The following is a 21,289-nucleotide window of genomic DNA, read 5'->3' on the forward strand; positions in this document are numbered from 1 at the left end:
ATTTAATATTTATTTTTTTTTAAATAGAAAACATGGGTCCAGAGTGTGTAAAGACTTCAATACCCTTGACTAATTAGAATATTCACAAACTCAACCTCTAATTTACCTACCCACCAAAAAAAATCGGATCTAACCCGATTATCTTCCCCCCCCCCCAAATCCCGTCTTTGTTCTCTCTCGTAACGTAGAGAAAATTTTTTTTAGAGAGTAAATAGAAAAGGGAGAAACTTTTCACTGAATTCTTTGATTTTTACTCAGAGAAAGAAAGATCGATGAGAAGTCATGGTTTGGATTCCGTCCGTCGAGCTCTTGGATTAATATGTTTCTATTTTTTGTCCAAAATTCTGAAAAAATTTCTCATTTGTTTTTGATACATCTTGGGACTTGTGCTGCGAGAAATCTTATACTTCTTGTCTCGTAGAGAAAACAACGACAGAACATGAAGACGCCTTGTGGGTTCTAGAAACTCACCTGGTAGTGTGGATGTCAAGGATCAATGGGAACACTTGTCTGGATATAGAGGTATTATTGGTCATAAAAGGGTTATGGTATTCCTGGGGGGAAAAACAGCAGCTCTTCTGAGAAAACCAAATCAGAATGGGTGTGCACGAGTTTCACTACACCCTCTTACCTGAAGTCTGAAGACAAGGAATTCATATAACACTCTTTATCTCTTTGGTTTATGATCTGATTCATATGACTTTCTTAGGATGCTTGTTTTGTGTCAATAGTTGTGTGCTAATTACTCATCAATGCTATAAATTATATATTAGTTGTTAAGGGATGTTTTTACCGACAAAATAGAAGTTGAGGTTTGAAATCTCTTTTTGGCTTACCTTTTAACACTTGTGAATCTTATGTGCTTTGTTACTAGTTTTTGTACAGAGAACCTACGCGTGCTTGCAGTCGGAAAGTTTTATTATTTATGGCTTTGTTATTTTATTGTCAGGAGATGTATGGCATTTGCATAGTTGAATCAATGGTTAGGTGTTATGAGAATGTCGTGGCTTGTTTTTGAATATAGCTAGGATATAATCGATCAAAGATCTTGAAACAGGTGATCTTGTGTGGGTTTTAAAAAGTGAACGCTAAGGCATGAGGCGACCTCAGTTGGAGAGGTCATCGCCTTGCAGAGGTGAGGCGATGCGTTTTCAGGAAGGCGACGCTCCACCACGCTTCACACCGCCTTTGACGCCTCACGCCTCACGCCTCACACGCATTGGACGCCTCTGCATAAAAAAAGGGTAAGTTTCCATTAACCAAGACACAAGGCTTTTAAGGATCGACGCTATTTGTTATCAACCTCATAGATGTTATTTAAGTATTTTGGATGTTTAAAACTTGAGAATCCTTTTGAATGTTTAAAACTTGGTGTGTTGCAAAAGAAATATATTTAACACATGTAAAACTCTAAAATATATATAATATTAAAAAGGGGAAAATGTTTTTACAAAAGAATTCACATGTAAAACGTACAGCCGTCATATATAGATTTAATATGTAGATTTAGTGATATTCTACAAAAAAAAATCATCAAAAACGGATAAAAAATCAATACGAAAGATAAACATTTATCATCTTTTATAGATTTTAAAACCGTTTATGTTTCATAAAATTTGTTTTGTTTTATTCATGTTAAAATAATAATATAAAAAATACTCATGTAAAACGTGCAGCCGTTATATACATAAATTTAATATTCTAATTATACTTAGTAATTCTTGGTAATCTTCAAGGTAGTAGTAATACCACCTTACACATAGTAATACTTTGGTAAATTTTAAGTTTTATTAGTAAAACCATGTCCAAATGTAATATTTTGTAGTAAAACCAATGATTTTATACAGTGTATGTCATTAAGGAAAAATATTACATAAACAGTTTACCAGAAATAAGTATTTTTATAGATTCTCCTTACTATAGTCTAACGATTCACATAACAACCATGAAAGTTAAGGCATCATTTTGGGAAAATGGTAAATATTCCTAAAACTATAGAAAATAATCATCTAAATAGTTTTAATAGTCTTATTTACTATATACATTGTCTACTAATAGATAATATATGAGTTCTATATGTTAAATATACGTACTACTTGCAATATATATGGGTTTCAAATTACACATAATAAAACCAAGTAATCCTAGTAGTCAGAATTAACATAATAAACCCAGTAATCCTAGTATTCCGAATTACACACAGTAAATTCAGGAATCTTAGTAGTCGGATTACACACAATAAACCCAGTAATCCTAGTTGTCAGGTTATACACAATGAAAACATAATAAATAAAAGCTTGTCTTAATTATTCCTCTACATGCCATTGCGTATGATACATCCACACCAATCCTGTGTATAACCAAATCAATGTTACTGTCCTTTCTGAAAGTTTTCTAGGTAAAAGTTATCTAAATTTTCAGAACAACGATCTCAGGGAACAATTATATATTTGCATCATCACTTTTAGGGTAATTCAGTTTTCAGTTATTTCGGTTAGTTATTTTAGTCCGCTCAAAAAATTTATCAGAAATTATGAGACTTTGTTAAGAACTATCAGCAGATTCTCCACGCTAGTGTGGTTGGTCACGAGCTTGATGTGGAGAAGCAAAGATATGGGGTATGTTCTGATGAAGTATCCAAAGCTGTTAGGGTTTAAGCTCGAAGGGATAATGAGTACATCAATTGCTTATTTAGTACGCATTGGTGTGAGTCCTAGAGATATTGGTCCAGTTGTGACTCAATATCCTCATCTATTGAGAATGAGAGCTGGAACAATGATCAAACCTCTTGCAGATTACCTCATTTCCATCAGAATTGTGGCTAGGATTGGTAGAGAAACATGCTTATATCGCCGGGTACAGCCTCAAGGAGACTGTTAAACAAATTTAGATTGTTTGATTAGCTTTGGCGTCAAGGAATAGTTGCATACTTTATTTAATGATATTCCAGAATTTTTTTTTTTTCAAATTTTTTTTCTTCCAAAATAAAATTGCTAACTTTGGTTACCGGTAAAGGACAAGATGTCTACACAACACTACTTTTTCAGCGTGAAGCTCAAGATTGATCCTGAAGGATTTGCTCGTGTTGTTGAGTAGATGCCAGAAGTTGTAAGCCTTAAGCAGTTAAGCATAACGTGATAATGAAACCTTTAATGATATTCCAGAATTTTTTTTTTTTCAAATTTTTTTTCTTCCAAAATAAAATTGCTAACTTTGGTTACCGGTAAAGGACAAGATGTCTACACAACACTACTTTTTCAGCGTGAAGCTCAAGATTGATCCTGAAGGATTTTTTTTCGTCAAGGAATAGTTGCTAACTTTGGTTACCGGTAAAGGACAAGATGTCTACACAACACTACTTTTTCAGCGTGAAGCTCAAGATTGATCCTGAAGGATTTTTTTTCGTCAAGGAATAGTTGCTAACTTTGGTTACCGGTAAAGGACAAGATGTCTACACAACACTACTTTTTCAGCGTGAAGCTCAAGATTGATCCTGAAGGATTTTTTTTCGTCAAGGAATAGTTGCTAACTTTGGTTACCGGTAAAGGACAAGATGTCTACACAACACTACTTTTTCAGCGTGAAGCTCAAGATTGATCCTGAAGGATTTTTTTTCGTCAAGGAATAGTTGCTAACTTTGGTTACCGGTAAAGGACAAGATGTCTACACAACACTACTTTTTCAGCGTGAAGCTCAAGATTGATCCTGAAGGATTTGCTCGTTTTGTTGAGTAGATGCCACGAGTTGTAAGCCTTAAGCAGTTAAGCATAACGTGATAGTGAAACCTTTTAGAGTTTCTGTTAGGAATTTATGGAACTGGTTCCTCAACTGCAGTGACAAAAGGTTTGAGGAACGGTTGGAATGTAACTTTACTGATGCATTTATGCCTAGTAAATAGTAATGGTAGTGAAGAAGTTGTATCTTGCGTTATTTACATTATCTATGAGATACATCTTGTTTTAATGATATTTCAGAAAATAATATCTTCAAAATCAGACATAATAAACCCACAAAAAAAAAACAGTTTTAAAATTTATTTTCATTTTTTCAAAATACTCATCAAATCTTACATTCTTTACTTTACCCACGATGTCTACTTTATTTAATGATATTCCAGAATTTTTTTTTTTTCAAATTTTTTTTCTTCCAAAAGTAGGCATAATAAACCCACCAATTGATAAATACATAGTTTTTTTTAAAAAAATCCAGTCTCTCAAAATACTCATCAAAATTTACATTTTTTACTTTACCCATGATGTATACGTTGTTTTAATGATATTTCATTAAAAAAAATCAAAAACACGGCAATAATAAACCCCTCCAACCCATAAATACAGTTTTTAAAATCATTTTCAATCTCTCGAAATAGTCATCAAATCTTACATTCTTCTTATTACTCATGATGTAAAATTCATTATAATGATAATTCTGAACAAATTTCATCAAAAACAGATGTGTTATTACATATTCTTTAAAGCTTCAGTTCATCAATACGGAGGAAGGAGGACACATATGTGGAGACGAAGAAAAAAATTGGACCCCACCTAAATTTAATTGGTTAAGATTTATTGTGGAACCCATATGTGAATTGATTTGTAAATAGTTTGTTTAATTCATGAATTGGTGAAGTGGCCATCCGTTTCTAAAAAATAGACTTTTTAGTATTTTCGCACATATTAAAAAAACGCGTTAAACTATCATAATAAGTGTATCATTTTCTGTAATTTTCAATTTTCAATAACTTTTAGCCAATAGTAATTCAATAAAGTCAATTAATTCTCTTGAAGTTTACAATTTTTTCATAGAAAACACCAAAAATATATCTTTCTGAAACAAATTTTTTTTCTAAAAAATCTATCATTAAGGAACGGATGGAGTATTAAACAATTATAAGGTAATTTAGGAATAACAAGGAGAGAAGGATACTGAAAATAGAGAAGAGATAAAGATTTTCTTTTAAAAGGGCATATTAAGTTAAAGTCCGTTGGGGATTCTACTAAGATTATTAGCTCAATATACCCCTTCCTCTCTTGGAAAATTCTAATTTATCCCATCAATTAAAACAATTTCTTTTTTATTTATTTTTAAATTCGAAACCGAGTTAAAGACCTTTGTACCCTTAATAAAATGGACTTATTACTTTGACCCAACCTAACTATCCGACTCCGACCCAAACCCAACCGGGTCAACCTCAGATTTTTAACATAAACTCTAAACGACGCCGTAAAATGTTATGTCTCTCATTTCTCTAAATCCCCAGTCTCGACTCTCTCTCGAGACGAGAGACGATAGAAACGGCCACGGCTCCGACCCGACTTTCTCTTCTGTTTCCATTAACATCGAGCCTCCAATCGAGCCTTCGTCGATATTCTTCATCTTTCTTCTAACTTTCTTAGACCTAAACGCAAAGTCACGAATATTTTTCTTCTTCTTTCTCTCTCGTTCAATTGAAAAGGCGACGACTAGTAACCCAAATCCGCGATTCTCTTTGTTTCTTCTTTATTCTCCATAGAAATCAATGTTTCAACCGACGGTCTTCATCTTCTTCCTAATTTTGTAAATCATGGTTTGGTAAGTGTTTTGTTTTTTCCCTGGTCAAATTTTGTAATTAGGTTCAGAAAAATTTGAGAAAATTGTAACTTTGTATAGAATCTGTGAAAAGCGTGTTTTAGCTATGAATTTGGGGGAAATTTTGGTAAAGTCTGTAGATTTAGAATTGTTTGATTCATGATTGATGTTTTTCTGGGTTGATGTTAAATGTTTTGAAGTATTGACTCTTGATTTACTTTTGACCCATGGAACTTAAATAAAAAAAAACTATAAATCTATAGATTTAGAATTGTTTGATACATCTCTATAGTCTATATTCCTGAGATTGATATACATGTTTGTGGTGTAGGGATATAGAGAAGATGCAGGTTTAAACTTGGAGAGTGATGCTGATGAATAACTCCGAATCTATATTCCTTTTAACCAGTCTCTTAGTGGTGACTTGAGCTGTGAGATTTTAAATTTTTGTGATCAGAAAAGACTCTGACCTTGGTAGATTGTATGTAGAGATGAAGAGGCTTAATAGATGGAATATGTTTTTCTTGGTAGATAGCTTGCTTAGAGGTGTCCTACTTGTGCTTAGTTGCTTAGATTGAATCTAGGGTTAGATTTTTCTTTAAGTTCCAGTTAGCTACAAAGGAATCAAATATTATTAGCTGCTATAAGATCTTCTGCTGTCTTTAGTAACAGGACAATGTTGTGGAACCGTTGCTTGTTGGCAATACCGGTAGGACTTAAGCAAAAGGACAATGTTGACGCTCTTGTACAGAAGGTAAGCATGCTCCTTTGTCTTTCTCAGTTCATTAGTGATGAGGTTCTGTCTCTATTAATGTTAGTTTTGTTTGTTGTATTCAGTTTCTTCCGGAGAATTTCACAGAGGTGAGTTGAGGAAGACAAGAACTGGGTCGACCGATCTCGACAAGGAACCGTGTCAGCAATAATCGAAGGTTTAAGCGGAGTTGTGTGATATCAAGTTCATTGCAGAGGCAAGCTGAACATATTACGAAATAAACACAGACAGTTTTGTAATCAAATCAGATTAAATGTAGAAAAAGATTTAAATATATGTTAACATTTAATTATACACTCGATTTTTATTAATGTAGTTTTCATTATCTTCTTTAGATGTGACACATTCTCCTTTCATCTTTGATTAATTCCCATTATTTAAGCATGTTTCATTTGAAAAAAAAAATGCCCATATTAAATTGTTTTTATAAAATGTAGGATTAAAGTTTAAGTCTTTTTTTCTTCTACAAACACATTTTTTTTTTGTCAAGTAAAGTAAATATTAAGTTGAAGTAATATATCACATTACACCTTCCATCATTTACAAATAATTAAAAAGTTTTAAAATTTTATCTTCTTATTTTAGATTTTAAAAACGTTTTATGTTTCATAAAATCCATTTTGTCTTACTCATGTAAAAATAATAATATAAAAAGTAATCATGTAAAACGTACATGTATAGCGCATGTTAAAATAATAATTTAAAAAATACTCATGTAAAATTCACAGCCGTTATATACATAAATTTAATATTTCAATTAGACTTAGTAATTTTTGGTAATCTTTAAGGTGGTAGTAATACTAATTTATAATAGTAATACTTTGACAAATTTCAAATTTTACTAGTAAAACCATATCCAAATGATATATTATATTTTGTAGTAAAACTAATGATTTTATACAATGAATGTCATTAAAGAAGAGTATTATATAAAAAAATTACCAGAAATAAGTATTTTTATATATTCTTCTTACTATAACCTTATGATTCACACAGCAACCATAAAAGTTAATGAATCATTTTGGGAACATAATAAATATTCCTAAAACTATAGAAAATAATAATCTAAATAGTTTTAATAGTCTTATTGACTATATACATAGGCTACTAATAGATAATATGTGGGTTCTATATGTTAAATATATGTAATATTTGCAATATATAGGAGTTTTAAATTACACATAATAAAACCAAGTAATCTTAGTAGTCCAAATTACACATAATAAACCCAGTAATTCTACTAGTCCGAATTACACACAATAAATCTAATAATTTTAGTAATCCGATTACACACAATAAACCCAGTAATTCTAGTTGTCCGATTACACATAATGAAAACATAATAAAGAATAACTGGTGCGTCAAAACTACCAGGATGATCTTGAGTTAAAATAACTGCAACGATTTGTGGTGCGTCTCTCATTCTATTAAACCACTATTATCATATTCTATGACCATATTAAAGTCCTATACTTCAAAATGAAGTAAAATAAACCAAACCCCATAAAAGCAGTTTAAAAAAAAATGTCTCAAAATTTTCATTAAATCTTACATTATTTACTTTACCCAAGATATACACTTTATTTTAGTTATATTCGAGATAAAATTTCTGCAAAAAGCGAACATTATAAACTTAAAACCCAGAAAACACAATTTTAAAACTCGTTTTCAATCTTCTGAAATTCTCTGTAAATCTTACATTATTTACATTACCTAAGATATATAATTCATTTTAATGATATTCTAGACAATTTTTTAAACGGATATAATAAATCTAAAACCAAAAAAAAATAGTTTTAAAACTTGGTTTTAATCTCCCGAAACTCTTAGCAAATATTTTATTATTTACATTAGCTTTAATATACTTAGAATTTTAAAGTTATTTTACAACAACTTTCATAAGAAATGAACATACAGTACATGTTTTATGAAGTTTCAGTCACGTTAATAAAGGAAAACAAAAGGGAAGAGGTCAAGTTGAAGAAGAAAGAGAAATGGATAGAAAGTTTTCATTGGTTAAAGTTTATTATGGGATCCAGTTCATTTTTGATATATTAATATAAATTTAATTCATGGTTTAATATTTTAATGAGGTGGCAAATTTATTAAAAAAAATTAGAAGGCTAATTTGGGGATCACAAAGAGAAAATACATATTTGTAAATGTATTTGTATGACTAACATATATTATTATTTTTTTTTTTGACAACGAACGGCCACTAACATATATTATTCTTATCATACTCAAATTTTTATTTTAATATGTTACATCACATACATGACGATGAATTATGCATCCGGTATAAAAATATATATTATTCATGTTCAATGCAACTATGTCTGAATTTGTAACAATAATATGATTTCTATTGTTTTTTTTCATTCCTAACAACTAAACATTTTATATGTAGTACCAATAAACTTACATGTTTTGCATAAAGTCAGTTCTAAGAAGAGTGTTGCTAAATTTAAAATCTTGCCAAGTACAAAATTAAGCAACAAAAAAAATATTTTAAAAACAAAAAGCAAAACTACATTTGCTCATTTTGCAAAACACTATAATCTTAAAATTTCAAATAACATTCTATTTAATCAAAACACATAATTGTTTTCAATAATTTTAGAAACAATCAACCAAAAATATACCTGTCCTTTTAGAAAGGCGGGTCAAAGTCTAGTTTATATTTTAAATGGGAATATATATATATATATTTATAAATAATAAAATTTATTAATACATTATATTACCTATTGAATTGATAAAACTCAATCCCGATAAAATTTATCAATATATTATATTTGTTCGTTTACAGAATATTAATTTATAAAAATTATAATTATATTACATATTTAAATATTAAAGTCACCTTACGTCATCAGTTTAATTTTAATCGATATGAAAATTACATTCGTAAATTTAAGATATGAATAAAAAATATATTAAATACTAGGTTTAATCATTAAATTTATTGGAAGAAAGAAGAAAACTAATTAGTTTATATTAATACGTATTAGGTCTGATTGTTTAAATTAATTGGCAATTAAAATTAAGTAAGAAATTTTTATTATAATATTTTTTAAAGATTATTATTAAATTATAAAAATAAGAGTTAAAGAAAAATAAAGAAATAAAGCTTTGAAATAAATTATGACTAGAAAAAAAAAAGAAATATTAAATAAAGATGGGACCCACTTGCATAAAATCTGTATCAAAATGATAAAAAAATATTAAAATAAATTTGGGACCCATCGCATAAAATCTGGGCAAAAAAACCATTAATAGAAAAAGAAAAGGGTAAGTTGTGGAAGAGAACTAAAGGAAGGGCATTGAAAATAAAGAAGAGGTATTGAGAATAACTTTTTTTTTATTAGGGCAAATTGAGTTAAAGTGCTCTACAGAGATAGATAAATAAATTATTTTTGTTATATATTTATTATAAAGAACAAAGCTTTGATAACATAAAAGCAAAGGAGAAAATTTGATTATTTAAATTTGTGTATATGAAAACACGAGAGAGAGAGTTGTGAGCCTTTTATTATTAACGTTCGACTTAATCACTTTCTATTACACACGAGGATATTTATAGGAACATGAAGTCAGTGATGGAGGTGGTAATAAGCCGCATAATTGTCTTGGCAACAAGCCATGTGATGGAGTGGGCAACAAGACATCACCTTAATAGATAATCACTAATAAGGATAAACCTTATCTTTAACACTTCTCCTTGATTATCTATTTTCTATTACGTTGTGCTTCGTTGAAAACCTAGTCATGGAAAAACTCATTGGGACAAAAATCATGACGAGAGAAAAAGAGTACACTGTCATAATCTCCCCCTGAGAATAGTAGATATAGATTTCTTGTCACAGGTGACGCAAATGCCGCATTCCGTTACCATAGACATGTTTTCGAAATGTTGTAGTCGGAAGAGCTTTTGTGAAAAAATCAGTCGGATTGTCGCATGACCGTACATACTCGATGTCCACATCTTTATTTTTCTCGAGCTCCCTTATGTATGAGAAAAATCTCGGAGGGATATGCTTTGTTCTGTCGCTTTTGGTGTAGCCTTCTTTGAGTTGAGCGGCACAAGCCGAATTGTCTTCAAATACTTTCGTCGGCTCTTTCTAATTGACTATTCAGCTTGATTCTTGTATGTGGTGACTCATTGACCGAAGCCACACACATTCTCGACATACTTCGTGAAGCGCAATAGTTTATGCATGATTCGAAGATGTCGCAACCAGAGTTTGTTTCTGGGACCGCCAAGAGATCGCGGTTCCACTAATTGTAAAAACATAACCGGTTTGCGATCGAGCCTTATGAGGATCTGACAAGTATCATGCATCTGCAAAACTAACCATACCAAACTCGGGTTTTCTATATTAAATCAACCCTAAATCAAATGTACCTTGGAGAGAACGAATATGTTCTCGACGTCATTCTAATTTCCATGAATCGGAAATGAGCTGTATCTTGCAAAGGCATTAGTGTCTTAAAGTATATTTAATCAAATACAATTCGCAAGACATATAAGCTCATATATGCTTTATTACCATTAGCATCTCCAAAGTACTTATAAGATCTTACCAGGATCTTTTAAAACAACATCTCTTTCAACATCGAGAGATCTATTTACCATTGGAGTACTCAAAGGAGTTGCTTTATCCATATAAAAGCATTTCAACAACCTTTTCATATAGTTTGATTGATGCACATAAACTCCTTCTCGGATATGCTCTATCTTGAGCCCAAGACAAAACTTTATCTTGTCGAGATCTTTCATTTCGAACTCCTCTTTCATATGAGTTCGAGCATCATCAACCTCCTTTTGAGTTTCAATTATGTTCATGTCATCTACATGTACAGCAATGATCACAAAGCCAAATGACGATTTTTTTATAAAAACGCATGGACATATCGCATTATTCACATATTCTTTACTCAAAAGATATTCACTTAAGCGATTGTACCACATGCGTCCGGATTGCTTTAATCCGTAAAGTGATCGCTGTAACTTGACCGAACAAATCTCCCTGGATTTTTCTTTCAATATCCCTGGTATTTTCAATCCCTCAGGGAGTTTCATATATATCTTTATCCAACAATCCATAAAAATATGCAGTCACAACGTCCATGAGATGCATTTCAAGATTTTTAGATGTCGTTAGGCTCATCAAAAATCTAAACGTAATTGCATCAATTACCGGGGAATACGTTTTCTCAAAATCAATTCCCGGTCTCTGAGAAAATCCTTGGGCAACTAATCAGGCTTTATATCGTGTTACTTTTCTCACGAATACCCACTTATACCCAACAAGATTTATATTCTCAGGCGTTATGACTATAGTTCCAAATACATTCCTTTTATTCAGCGAGAATGATTCAATTTGAATGGCCTTCTGCCACTCCTCCCAGTAATGTCTTTTTAACATTCCAAAATGGACCTTGGATCATCATTTTCATGATCGATCTCTTTGGACACAGAAAAGGAGAACATTCCATCAACATCGTTTATCTTATAACTTTTCATCAGGGGCGTAGTTGATGGAAATCTCATACTTTTCTGTTCTCGTTTCGTCATCTGGATCATCTTTATTTGGTTCATTTTGAACCTTTTCATCTATGCCTTCTTTCAGACATTTTTCAGTATCAGGTTCTTCTGAAACCTTTCCACTTTGCTCAATAAATTTTTTTTTCTTTTGGGGATTTTTTTATCTTTAGAACCCGCTAGTCTCCCCCCTCTTTAATTGAACCCTAGGTTCATTCATTTTGTTACCACCAGTTTATTCTTTAGGAACATCAATTCTTGATGGAACATTTTCAGTGGGTATATCATGTCGTATCTGTGAACACGTTTGGTAACTGGTTTGCCAAATTATGCAAATGCACAATTTCCTGAATTTCCAGCCCTCTTTGATTCGTAGGGGGATCAAGGTGTAACAACGACGGTGTACACCAAGTAATCTCTTTAGAAATTCTACTAATTCCTCCCCCTAACGCTGGAAATTCATCCTCATTAAAATGGCAATCGGGACACTGTGACGTAAACATATCACTAGTTACCAGTTCAAGATACCTTATATACGGCTTGTTCTAATTCTTCCAGAGTTTTATACATTCCCGAGAGCATCTTTAACTCTCCAGGGACTTCTAAATATCAAGATGCAACTCACGTCGTTTATGTCCTGCCAGACATATCAATATATTGCATCTATTTTAATTTTTCTCCAGTGACCTTGGAACAAGCCGTTTTTCATACCTCAAGGTCATCTTTCATTTCGTTCTCTGGAGAAATATATACCTTGGACTTTTGGTCCAAAAATCTCTCGTTTTTCTAACGAGCTTTATATCGAATTGATGGCCAATCAATTCACTCTACCCTCATACATAGAGGTAGATTCATAATCCTTATTTATATAGCGCTTTTTCATTATTGTCGACAATATATTTTCTCTTTGGTTCCATCTTTTTACCCGTACTGATATGGTTAATCGAGATCTCTTTATCATCATTAATGATTTACCCAGGTACCTGACTATTATATTAACCATATCAACGGTCTCATCATGAGATTCATCCTCTATTTATATTTTTTCTCCATTTCGAGGATTCTTTGGAACCAAAGTGGTCTATCATGTCTCTAGCGTGCCATAGACTCATATATTATCCTTTTAGGACACACTTATATATCATCCTTTTAGGACACTTCTTATTAGAGCCTTTTCAGTTGGAATATGAGATTTCATTATTTCATCAAAATGTCTGGCAGGCATTTTGTAAATGGATTATTCTACTTTTCATTGTAATCCATTTCACATATCTCATTCCATCAGCTTATCATATGCTTCTAGCAAACTTGCGAGCATATTTCTAATTATCCATATACTTATCCCTCTGGATTGTATATGTCTTTATTACATGCACAACTGCATGTTTACACCCGATCATGGGGATCATCTTACTTGAATTCACTTTATCAAGTTCTTTTTTCAAGTGCGAACATAATTTTCCAATGTTCCACTCATTAGGATTCTTTAATTCTCCTCCTCGAAATGATGACACTCCATGTCTAAAATCTCGTACTAAATCCCACTCTAGAACCAATAACATATTCATTTTTCCCATTTTGGGATGAATTATGTTTCAAATCCTTTAGAGTGAGATCTTAATTTGGGGTCTGCTTAAAGAAATCACATATAGTGAACTTGTGTGATGATTCATCACCCATGATGGTTTCCTTTATTTTTTTTTAAAACATGCTATATGTGAAAAACTAGGAGTTTTTCTACATTTCACAATAATGTCGATAACATTATTGGAGATGGCTATATATCAGTAAACTTCAGGTTTACCACTCATTTATAATTTTGCCATCTTTTTCTTATGCATGTCTTTTCATCATAAGCTCATTTAGAACCAATAATATGTTTATAGTACTACATACTATACTTATTTAATTTGAGAGAGAAAAGATATTTGTTACCTTTAGTAGTCATGTACGATGACCAATATCTGCCAAGTATGCCTATCTCCATCCCGAATCTCAAAATTTTCTTCAGAAAAATAATTCTCATGTCACATCGATATTCTCATTTTTATTTTTTGGACCGACCAGAAAATCTGATATCAAGATGAGTATAACTTTTAAGCCATGAAAGATGGTCCGGGCTCATAAGAGATGAAGTTGGTTTCATTTCCTTTCTCTTTTTATTTTAATTCTCAATACAGATCAGCTAAATATTTGGGAATACGACAAATACGTACCCAAAATTCTTTCTTGCCGCACCTGTAGCAAACCTTTTCTGTTTGCCTTTTATCACTCGACCACTTTCATTTTTCGTGGAAGTTTCCATTATTCTTATAGGGACGGAATCTTCTTCCTCGTCCTCTTCCACGACCACGATACCGGTTTCAACCGCATCCACACCCTCGTCATTTTCTAGTAGGACCGACTTGATGGTTTAGTATCATGATTTCATTTATTTTTCCAGTTTACTCAGAGGATTTACATTAACTCCGACTATTTAGTGAATCCTTTCTTTCAAGGATTTAATTATAAAGATCTTTTAGATTTTTTCTCATAATACACCTCATCTTATAAACCATCATTGAATTGGTGTAAATATCATGGCTTTATCTTTTTCTCATCCGATATAGTTTATATCGATGATTTCTAAAAGCTCATTTTCTCTAAGGTGCATCTTTGCACCCACTGCCCAGGTCATATAACTATTTTCCGTAATATCAAGGGCATTTATTTTGAGCTTTGTCAAATTTGACCCATTTCATAGATTAATAATATAAATATAGTAAAGACGGAAATTTAAATGCAGAAATTAAAGGCATAAAATAAAAGCATAAACTTAAACTGCAGAAATTTAAATAGCATAAATAAAATCAGGAGGCTTAGCCTACCACATGATCCGATGAGTCATAGACTACCATATTGATCATTATTTTTCAAAGTCCAAGGAGACATGGTCCACCATTTTGACTTTTAATTATTTCAAAGTCCGAGGAGACTTAGTCTACCATTTTTGACATTTTTTTTTTTTATTCACGGAGGCAAAACCTACTACGTGTTTCTCTGATCGTGAAGGCATAGCCTACCATAACGATCAGTCCGGAAAGACAGCGCCTATCATCCCGAAAAATAAACGGAGAGGGTCTAGTCTCTCACTCTGGAATAATAATAAAATTTAAATAAATTAAATATATTGAAAAATAGAAATTAAAACTTATCTTGTTTGGTTTTCGCTGGTCAGAGAGCGTTCGTGTTGATAACGTGTTGTGTATCTATCTATATATATAAAGGAGAAGAGATTCTCTTCTCATGCTGCCACGTCAGCGTCTCAGAGGAAGGAAATTGCGCCACGTCAGCGTCTATTACCTGCGCCACAACTCACTTACGGACTGTTTTGGGCTTCGACGAATGGGCCTTGGTTGTTTTGCGATTATCCTAAGTGTAATAATATAATTGCGGTTACGTCATCCCCACGTAAATACCTAATGTCGTATTTAACTTATTTTTATATATTTGAAAACCACAACTATACTTATAAGCGATGACCATATTACATTATTTGGAAATGATAATTGGCAATTTCAAAGGAACACATAACGTAGCTTCTACATATTATCAACCAAACCCCAAAAACATTAGCACAAATTAGCTACCATGCAATTGTAGAACACCTAGGCACATACCTCTGAAATCAGACTTAATCAATCGATCACATAATTCTCCATGGATACAGTAAATATTACTCTACTTAATATTCTTCTGCCATACTAATGTCATTATATGTTATAAATAATTTGAGTCCGAATACGTTAAGGCAAAAATAAAAGACTTTAATGGTCACCATAAACAAAAAAATCAAAGCTATCTACAACAACTGCCGTGGAAAACAAAAAGCCAAATGAAAATATATACTACCATATGAGCAGATAGTCAGAGTTACAAGCTACTTACATACATGTGTCTCTCAAATATCTCTGACATTCACAAGCTCCAAATATATCAAAACACTTAAATGGCGAAGAAGAAAAATACCAGCACCGCCGACGATCCATGATCAAGTTCTGTGAAAGCAAGCAGACAAACACAGCGCATCAACCTCCAACCCTCACACGCTCTGTCTCAAACGCTCACTGAAGAGCCAGGTTTTGTTAGAAAACAACTTTTGTCATATTAAAAGCTGTATGGAACTAAGCTAAAAAGATTGATCAACCTTTTGCAGGTGTTGCTAAGCATTTGGACAGATAACCATGGTTAAGACCTGAGTACATTCGACAGTGGTACAGTCCTTTGGTAGCTGCTAAAGGTGTGTTTGAAAATATTTTTTACTATCATCTACTACCCTCACAGATTTTTAGAAGCCATTACAGCGCCAGCCTATATACATTCATCCTGAAACATTTGCAGAGTCCTTGGGCAAAGTTGTTAGGGTAAGACGCCCGTCCATCTGTCCACTGAAAAGAAGACAATCCATCAGTCAAAGTCAGCTACAATGATTATATGTCCCTAAGTAGGATATACTGGCCACAAACGTTAGCTTCCTCAAAATTAAATTGATAAAACATACTGCCATAGCTTAATTAAATTGTTCACTAAATACAGATTCAACAAGAGTAACACTCGATCCACTAGCACCTACCCTTCCCGTAAATCAACGTAGAGTCCAGACCTCGACAACATCTTCATGCTCAAAACAAAGACACCTTTGTGGATTGCCGAGGAATACAGACTACAGAGCATCGGTAGCTCCAGTGCAACAAACTCCACAACAGAAACATGAGAAAACATAGGTTAGACAGTGAATTAACTAAAATATCTTCCTACCCTTTTATGGTCTACAACTATTGCAGAACGACTATGTTCATCGTTGCAGCCACCACAAAGAAAGCTAGAGCAACCACGTACGTAATGAGAAAAGATTAAGGAGATGAAGAAATTCGAATGGTTGTTGTTGGATAACAATGAAGAAACAAGAAACTCAATAGATCTATAGATTTCTCGGCCTTAATTCTCTTTGTTTCCTGATTACAAAATACTCTTCTCCAATCCATCGCCAATGTCGTCTAAACACAACGACAGCCAAACAAATAAATACAGAAAATGGGCCACAATTATGCTTTACTAACCCTTTCCCATTGCTTCACTAAACATTTCTCTAATTATGGGCCTCCATTATATTCTTCCAAATAATTTGTTACCCCCAGTAGAGCCATAAACTGGGTTAGCCCAGGTCGATTAGCCCATATCCATTTGTCCATTTATTGTTTGCGGTCAGAAAGTGACCATGTCCATTAAGAACCATGTCCATTAAGGACCAGACCCACAAACACTCATGTTTACATGTGATGCCATGGAGTCCACAATAGACCATATAAGAAAAGTTTAAATTTTGCGGTTTTGGCGGAAAAAGTCAATTTTGCGGTTGTGGCGGGGAAAATCGATTTTTCGGTTTTAGCAAAAAAAAACTAGATTTTCCGATTTTGGCAAGAAACCCCAATTTTGAGGCTTTAACGGGAAAACTCGATTTTTTCGGTTTTAGCGGGAAAACTCGATTTTTGCGGTTTTAGCGGAAAAACTCGATTTTGCGGTTAAGGCGGGAAAACTCGATTTTTGGTTTTAGCGGTAAAACTCGATTTTTGGTTTTGGTGAAAAAACTCGATTTCCGGTTTTGGCGGAAAAAATCAATTTTTGGTTTTGGCGGGAAAACTCGATTTTACGATTTTGGCAAGAAACCTCGATTTTGCGGTTTTGGCGAAAATTATGATTTTGCGGTTTTAGCTGGAATACTTTATTTTATGGTTTTGACAAAAAAAACTTAATATTAAGATTTTAGCGGAAAATCAATTTTGCGATTTTGGCAGGAAAATTCAGATTTTAGAAACTTTAGCTTTTTGTTGACCATTGGACCGTCCATGTCCACATAGTCCAAATCCATTAACGCCCATTACCCATTGGTCATGTGATTCTTGTCCATTTATAATCCGCATGGACAAATGGATGTCACCAAATTAAACCTATTTATATTTGGACATGGACAACCAATGGTTAGCCCGCCCATTTGACAACTATAACCCCAGATCCATTGATATCTCTACAATGGATTTTGAGTATTTAACAAATATTAAACCACCGATTATATAAACAATAGAATATATTATATTAGTATTAGATAATTATATAAGCACCAATTAAGCTCCAACAATATCTATCATAACCGTAAAATCTTAATTAAGGGCTGGTTCAAACGAAACGTTTGCGGTTACGGAATTTTGCCGATGCGGGTGGTTGCGGTTTCTAGCGGTGTTAAGAGATTTGTATGACTGGTTTTGCGGTTAGAAATTAGTGCGTTTGCGGGATTCTTATGACTGGGTAACTACCTAATGCAGCAGCGGCTAAATAATAAATTAACAATATTTATATTTTATATAATTATAAAAATATCAAAAATCATAATATTATAATAAATATAAAATTATATTTAGAAATTTATAGTTTTAACACTATAGAAAATATTTTTTATTTAAAAAATGTATAGTATTAATTAAAATATCGTAGATATATTTTAGTATTTTTATAATTCCAATTTAAAATTTTTATTGAATATTTTTATTGTTGTATTTATATTGTTTTTGAAAAAAAGTGAAAAAAATATTCTTCCGCAACCGCCCGCAACCGCAAATTCTAGCTGGAACCAACTTTTGAATTTATGAAGTTTATAACGGTTTGAAACGGTTTAGAGCGGTTTGAGTGATTGTTACAAAAGCCAACAACCGCTACCAACCGCAAAAGTTGTGTTTACGGGTGGTAGCGAAAAAACCAGTCATACCCTAAGTACAATATAAAATATACTACATATTTTCAAAAAATATATAACAAATACAATATACTGTGCAGTAGATAATAACATCCTATAACATCAATTAATTATAGCAATAAAATATAAAAAAACTATACTTTCAAAAAATTTCATGAAATAAAATTATTACATAAATTAAATAAAATAAATACACCACTTACGCGCGGACACACCCCTTGTTTATTATAAAAAACAAAGCTTTGATAACATAAAAGCAAAGGAGAGAATTTGATTATTTAAGTTTGTGTATACGAAAAAACGAGAGAGAGAGAGTTGTGAGCCTTTTAATATTAACGTTTGACTTAATCACTTTCTATTACACATGAGGGTATTTATAGGAACATGAAGTCTTTGATGGAGGTGGCAATAAGCCACGTAATTATCTTGGCAACAAGCCACGTGATGGAATGGGCAACAAGACATCACCTTAATAGATAATCACTAATAAGGATAAACCTTCTCTTTAACAATTTTATTATATTCAACTTTCGAAAGAATAAAATAAAATTGATATCATCAATTTAAGTGGGCCTGAATTTAGTATGGATTATAGTTTGGCAATGAACCCTAATAATATGGGTCTTGTTATCGGCTTATCGGGCTCTGAAAAAAGTTTAATTAGTACAATATGCATTTAAATAACTGATAAGATATGGTTTAAAAACATATTTCGTTATTTTTTTGTAAATAATATACTCAAAATGTAAAAAAAATTATTTTCATCTTTTACCTTTCTTATCATTTTTGAATGTAATATCGAATGTATATGAGAGAGCCACATTCTCTACTAGGCTTAGTTCAAAATTCTTGTATTTTTTTTTAATGCTGATTTATTATGATCTTACAATTATGATATGAGAAAGATTATATAGACGATTCGATAACCAACAATACTACATGCTTTCTGAAGACCTACGCTTAACTGCATCACCTGTGCCGTCCTATGAAGATCCACGCTTGGCAAGATTTACTTGCACCATGTTGAAGATCCCTTGTAAGCCTTTCTTCCGTAGTCTGGCATAATTGTTTAATAAATAACTCTCTTCGGGACTTGAAACCTGGATTTTCTGTAATCTGCAGTAAATTGCATAGTCTGGGATTCGAACCCCAGACCTGGGTGTAGAAGCCTTTAAACCTTAACCAGTATGCTACAGTGCTTCCACCCTTGCCACTTTAAAACTAACTAGATTTTGCCCCGCGCGCGGATGTATTTTTTAAAAAATATGATGATATTTATTTTTTTATGTCACTATTTCGGGTTGGGCAAAAAACCCGAATTCGAAGAATCGAACTGATCCCAAACCGAATAAGTAGTACCAAATCCGAACCGAAATTGATTAAATATCCGAATTATTCAAAATTTTGGTATTTGTACCTAATCCGATCTGAACCGAAGTATTTTGGGTATCCAAAATTGATTTATATACTTATATATATTAATTATTTTTAGATTTAATATATATAAAAACATCCATAATATATATGATACTTTTAAGTTCGTTTAAATACTTGAAAATATATAAATAATCAAACGTAAATATCTAAAATAGTTAAAATATACTCAAAACTCCAAAAATACTTAAATAATTATTAATTCTCTATCCAAATATTTAAACCAAACCAATTTAAATTGGTTATCCAAATTTGAACTGAATCCTCAAAGATCTGAACCGAACACGAAATCCCAAACAGACCCGAAAACGAACCTGAACTCCCACCCCTAATCACTATTATATATCCTACCAAACGCCCACCCCTAATCACTATTATATATATCCCATATGTGTCATCATAGGTCACAAAAATATGTGTTATCATATAATTAATCGTACTTTATACGTACCATCAAATAAATTTTCTTATAATTAATAATATTTTATACGTACAATCATTTAAATAATCACATATATTATATTTTTAAATTTCAATGTGAAATATAAAAACCATAATTTAAGTTGGTGTTCGAAATTAGACTTTGTATTGTATTTTTCTTATATATATTGAAAATATTTTTATGATGGTTATTGGAAAATGTGTTAGTAAAAATTAAATTTTGAATATATGTATATTTTTGAATGAATTTTCGATATAAATCAATTTTAAATTATTATTTTGATTTGAATATGTATACCAAGTAACATAAACTCATTAGTTTTAAATATAATGTAATGAACTTCTAATTATTTTAATAGCATAACCCCATTACTTTTTTTTTTCCTAACTTGCTCCTATCTATGTTTCCAAACATCATTATTTTTTTTAACTGCTATATATGTTGCCAAACAAAAGCTTAAAGTACTTCTACTTTAGTAATATACTAGACCCTGATCCGCGCGCCAGCGCGGATATGAATTTTCAGTTTTTAATTATTTATTTTATTAAATGATGTATTTGTAATATTCGTTCATATTATATTCATTAAGTAAATATTTTTTTTGCATCTTAAACTATCTATTTTTTTACAAATGTGTGATATCATATAAAAAATATAAAAAAGTGAGTATAGAGTTAATTAGATAATTTTAAAAACAGAAATTTTTCTTTCGTGTGCGATATCATATAAATAATGATC

General features: G+C 31.9%; 2 long non-coding RNA genes across 3 annotated transcripts; one reads left to right on the top strand and one right to left on the bottom strand.

Annotated features, from left to right (window-relative positions):
• Positions 1-5,245: 5,245 nt before the first annotated feature.
• Positions 5,246-6,674, top strand: LOC106315655. 2 transcript variants are annotated; one of them, XR_001264642.1, is made up of 3 exons: positions 5,246-5,571; positions 5,900-6,322; positions 6,406-6,674. It is a non-coding gene; the product is annotated as an uncharacterized LOC106315655 (long non-coding RNA). The 2 variants fall into 2 exon arrangements; XR_001264643.1 differs by having other exon boundaries at positions 5,246-5,566.
• Positions 6,675-15,753: 9,079 nt separating this feature from the next.
• Positions 15,754-16,864, bottom strand: LOC106317560. Its single transcript, XR_001265157.1, has 3 exons — positions 16,501-16,864; positions 16,075-16,315; positions 15,754-15,994 (listed from the first exon to the last, which is right to left on the bottom strand). It is a non-coding gene; the product is annotated as an uncharacterized LOC106317560 (long non-coding RNA).
• Between the last annotated feature and the right edge of the window lie 4,425 nt (positions 16,865-21,289).

Source organism: Brassica oleracea, chromosome C9 (assembly GCF_000695525.1).
Source record: "Brassica oleracea var. oleracea cultivar TO1000 chromosome C9, BOL, whole genome shotgun sequence".
Taxonomy (NCBI): domain Eukaryota; kingdom Viridiplantae; phylum Streptophyta; class Magnoliopsida; order Brassicales; family Brassicaceae; genus Brassica; species Brassica oleracea.